The sequence below is a fragment of the Triticum aestivum genome, chromosome 2D, assembly GCF_018294505.1.
Source record: "Triticum aestivum cultivar Chinese Spring chromosome 2D, IWGSC CS RefSeq v2.1, whole genome shotgun sequence".
Taxonomy (NCBI): Eukaryota; Viridiplantae; Streptophyta; class Magnoliopsida; order Poales; family Poaceae; genus Triticum; species Triticum aestivum.
In genome coordinates this window covers 80,924,132-80,929,602 of record NC_057799.1, presented here as the reverse complement: position 1 = coordinate 80,929,602, position 5,471 = coordinate 80,924,132, and positions in this window count along the sequence as shown.

Below are 5,471 nucleotides of genomic sequence, written 5' to 3'. Positions count from 1 at the left end.
TCGGAGGAAAGTATAGTTACCTCTTCAGTCACCGGGTTACTCGCTCCGGTGTCCTCCTGCTGATAATCAGTGTCGATAAGGTGGTTAAGAACAAACAAAAAACGAAGAAGAGCATAAGAATCAAGGGCTACCTCTGACTCGGAGGTATCATCCAGCTGAAGCAGGTCTGAGGCGCTAGGCTTACTCCCCTTCTTGCGGGGAGCGGCTCTCCTGGCGGCTTTTTTAGCCTTCCTGGCTTTTTTAGCAGCCTCATGGTCATACCTGACCTTCCAGAACTTATCATTAGCCTGAAAAATACAACAAAGGTTTCTTGAAGTTAAAGACGAAAATTGTTAAAATGAAAAGTAAAGTGCTCAGATCAGTAGCTTACCACCGGAGCCGGGTTAGCTTTGCAGAATGGACTTAAGCCGGTCCTCCCGCAATATGCTAAGCTCTTGTTCAGAAGGGATTTGGTCATATCATTAATGACGTCTTCAGGTAAGTCGTTGGGGCTGTGCCGAAGAGGATCATCCTTCCGGCCGGTGTAATCACACATTAAGCCGGGGCGGCGACTTAGAGGGATCACCCGCCAAGCAATCCAGACCCGGACCAGATCAACGCCGTTAAGGCCGTTTCCCAGAAGAGCTTTGATTTTGTTGATGGTGGGGATAAGTGGTTGATGCTCAGCTTGAGACAATTTGTCTGGCAGGGGGTGGTTTGACTCCAGACGCAGGGCGCGAAAGCCGGGCAGAGGGTTCTCATCAGCCGGAGAAGTATCCTGGCAGTAGAACCATGTCTGATTCTAGTCCTTTGGGTGGCTTGGCGGCTCAGCATAAGGAAAGAGACAATCCCTCCGTCGTTGAATTGATATTCCACCAAGTTCCAAGCTAGGCCCGTTGGCGCATTCATTCTGGCGGTTCAGGTAAAATAACTCCCTAAAGAGTAGTAGGCTGGGTTCCTCTCCAAGATATACCTCACAGAACACTTGAAAGTTACAAATGTTCGACACGGAATTGGGTCCAATGTCTTGAGGTCGCAGATCGAAAAAGTTCAGAACATCTCTGAAATTTTTTTAGCCAGGAGGAGCGAAGCCTCGGCTCATGTGGTCGGCAAATACAACAACCTCTCCATCTTTTGGTTGAGGTCTCTCTTCGGACGGGTCAGGCGCACGGTAGGACATGACCTCCTTTTTGGGCAGGTAACCCGTTTTTACGAAGTCATCTAAGGTGCTTTCAGTAATGTTGGACCTCACCCAGTTGCACGTAATGGGTGCCTTGGGAGCCTTGGGCGGCATTGTGGAAAATGGAAGCCTATGACAAAGGAAAATTTCCGGTTCAAATTTAAGCCGGAGAAAAATTTCAGTTCAGTATTTAGGACGGCGGTTCATGAAGGGGCCTAATGATATATGACTAATTGTGTCAGGTTATTTAAGCCACCGTGGGTATTATAAGCAATTTAAGTTATTTAACTCTATTATGAGTAAGCCGGAAATTTCACAGAGCATGGCCTCTTTTAAGCCGGCGATATGAGCCGCCATGGCTCACAGAGGCAGTTTTTGTCTAAGTGTTGCACAAACAAGTTTCACAGATTGCAGGGATTACTTTGGATCAAACGGTCGTTTAGAAAGGAAAAATTTCTAGACCTAAAAACTGGCACAGAGAAGTTCATAAGTTCTAATGAGGTCTGTTTGCAAGCAAGAGGGATCTGCTAGTATGGGAAATGGGTGCGAAACCACTACCGCAGGAGTTCTATCCTACTTTCTGGATCAAAAGAGGCCGCGGTGGAAGAACTGTGAAGAACTCGAGATGAACTACGAAGAACAGGGGAGAACGATAGAACCCTAATGCGAATCTACTGTATGGAGTGGCAAGAACTTACTGGCGCTGATGAGCTGCGGAGGTTGCCGCCATTTCTCTGGACCAGTTCAGGGTGATGCAGCGGCCGAGGTTGAGGAAGACAAGGGGCGCGGCGGCGGCGGCGGAGCTCGAGCTCTGGGGCGTCAGAGGAGGAAGACGAGGGATCGAGAAGTGACGAAGGCTTATGGGCCGGGCCTATTTATAAGGGGCAGCTCATAAATGGGCGCGGGAAATGAGGAGGCTGGAGACATGATTATCTTGCCGCATAAACGCCTCGATTCTCGGGATGGTTATTAAGATAAGATCCGTTGGGATATGACAGAATAAAAAAATGAGTTTAATGGAAGATGACGTCATGGCGGGTTACCAGGAATCCAGAAGATGACGTCATGGCGGGTTATAACCTTCGCACAAGCAGAAGCCGGACGATTTTCTCTTAAAGGGATTGAAGATTGACATGAACCGGTTCAAATCAATCTGGGGCCTAATGTTGAGGATATAACCGTTAGAGTCACCCGCCCAGGAGGGGCCGGGTTACGTCATAATGATCATCACGTGAAGCCCAGTACCAAGCTTGAGGACGGCGGGTCAGTAATGGGCTTAAGACCCGGAGGTGGCTTAAGGCCCGTAGTGATAAACCGCCGTTATGGTGAAACTTGTAGTGTAAGGCAAGAATAGTTAAGAGTCCGAGCCGGACACTGTTATAAGCCGGCCGGGACTCTGAGAGCCACTGGGCGTCAACCTCTCTATATAAAGGGACGACCCGACGGCGGTTCAGGGACAAGTAAGATCAAATCGATAACCAGGCAGGGCGGTTTAGCTCCTGGTCGTCGAAACCCTAATCAATACAACGTCAACTGGACGTAGGCTTTTACCTTCACTGTAAGGGGCCGAACCAGTATAATCCTCATGTCCTTTGTCCCGCTTAACCCCTTTAAGCTTCCTAGCTGCGATGGCTCCACGACTAAGTCCTTGCACGAGGACATCTGCCGTGATAATTCCACGACAAAGGCCATGGCGAATCATTGGGGGCTCATCCAAACGGCGTGCAACAAATGACATGGGATCGTCGAGGAGGTCGCGGCTCGCCCGAAGAGCGTCGCCAGCATCGAGGGTCAGGTATGCCGCCGGTCTCTCGCTCGTTTTTGCCATGTGTGTGCGTCGTCAACACTTGTTCCTCGGCACAGATGGTTCGGATGTTCGCCATGTTTCGGCAGGACAGCAACACCGACCAAGATTTCAAGTACCTTCACGTGTTCTCCCGGATCGAGAAGTGCGAGAAGTGGGCGGACACTACTAGGGAAAAGCCTAGTAGTAGCGCGAGTTTAAAGCCTACTAGTAGCGCGTGTGGCCGTGCTACTAGTAAGGCGCTACAGCTATTCCTTAGCAATAGCGTGTGCGACACACGCTACTGCTAACACAAATAGCCGCAGCGTGTGTTGTTTCCCGCGCTATTGCTAATCTAACTAGTAGTAGCGTGTTAGCGGTCCAGCGCTACTAGTATACTGTTTTTTAGTGTATTCATACGCCGTTATACAAATTTTGGTACAGTACCAATTATGAGGTTGTTATAACAGTGTGTAAAATGAAAGGTGGATTAGGTTCAAGTGGAGGCAGCATGTGGTGCATCTCGAAACTATACTACTAATCCAAACTTGATCTAGTTTGGATTAGTAGTACTTTCGATGTGCACCACATGTTGCCTCCACTTGAATCTAATCCGTCAACATAAGCTATTTAATCATCATCATAGTCATTACCACCAACATTAGCTATTTAATCATCATAGTCATAGTGTAGCACATTATCATCTTCAAACTCATTCTAGCTAGCTAATCACCACCAACACTAGCAACGATAGCTATCTAATCACCACCAACACTAGCTAATAATAATCATCATGGTCATTACCACCAACACTAGCTATTTAATCATCATAGTCATAGTGTAACACATCATCATCTTCAAACTCACTCCTGCTGCTCTCTCTCAGGTAAAATAGCATAAAACATGTGTAGCACTCCCGCTTCATCATATTGGAGCATGCAGATGAACCTGTCTCCTAATTGTGGGCTGCGCTTCTGATTGCTGCCCCTAGTACTTTTCTGCGATCCTTCACAATCTTGCTCCAGTCTTTGACTATTAAGCATTCCTCGGTGTTAGAAATTCTTGCATGGCATGGGATACGCTAGTAGAATAGTAAAAAATTAAAATTATAAGTTGAAGCAAAAGAAGAAGTCATGCTTAATTACGAAAAAATACACTTGTCATTGTGACTTACCGTATCCACTTCGAAGGTCTCATCCAGCTTGATGCTGAAGCGCTTACCATCAACTAGGAAATTTCTATCGCACAGGCCGCGCTCGTCTTCGCAGTATTCGCACATACCGAAATCCTTTTCGTCGTCAGACATTTCCTATGTTCATAGTTGAAACATTAATTGAAAATTGATCATTTGATTCTCTTACTAGCAAATCCGGGACACTCGATATTTCCTACATATTCTAGCACAAGTCATGCTTAAATTCATGGAAAAATCCGGCATGACCTTTGCTAAAATAGGACACATCGAGCGCCTGAAATTTGCCGGAACGAAAATGAATCAACACTCCGGCAAAACATAGGCCACTCGGATTTTCCAAGCGATACAAAGATGTTCATACACATACAATGATGCATGCTTAAACTTGCAATTCCATCCGGATCAATTATCATAAGCATTCGCACATGACTCACCGACTAAACACCTAGTTCTACTCTATTCAACACACCGAGAAGTGGATAAAGAGGAGGTGGACTTTTAGCTCACGACTCAGGTGTATAGGAAGTAGAGGTAGCTCGGATGACGATCACTCCAATGAGACACGACCGTACAAAGCCTACATATTCCACCGAGTAAATTTTAATTAGATCATCAAACCTCATATAGCATTCTTTGATGACAAAGTGATAATGACATAAATTGAACTAGTTCTATTAATTCAACTAGTTCAACTAAGCACTTACTAAAAATAAACTACTTCTATATTAAATTTTAATTAGATCATCAAATCTCATATACCTAAATTTTCTTACTAAAAATAAAACAGTTCTATTAATTCAACTAGTTCAACTAAACACTTACTATAGATAAAAATAATTATTTTTCTTACTAAAAAACAGTAAAAAAACTACATTATACAAGAACAGTACAAAAAAGTTTAGGGTTTAGGAGAGATGGAGGGAGGAGGGGGTTGCGAGGAGGGAGGAGGAGGAGGAGGAGGAGGGAGTAGAGAGGAGGAGGAGTGATACGTCTCCAACGTATCTATAATTTATGAAGTATTCATGCTATTATATTATCCATCTTGGATGTTTTATGGGCTTTACTATGCACTTTTATATTATTTTTGGGACTAACCTATTAACTCAGAGCCCAGTGCCAGTTCCTGTTTTTTCCCTTGTTTCAGTGTTTCGAAGAAAAGGAATATCAAACGGAGTTGAAACGGAATGAAACCTTCTGGAGAAGTTATTTTTGGAAGGAAAGCAACCCGGGAGACTTGGAGTGCACGTCAGGAAAGCAACGAGGGAGGCACGAGGCAGGGGGGCGCCCTCCACCCTTGTGGGCCCCTCGTGGCTCCCCTGACGTATTTCTTCCGC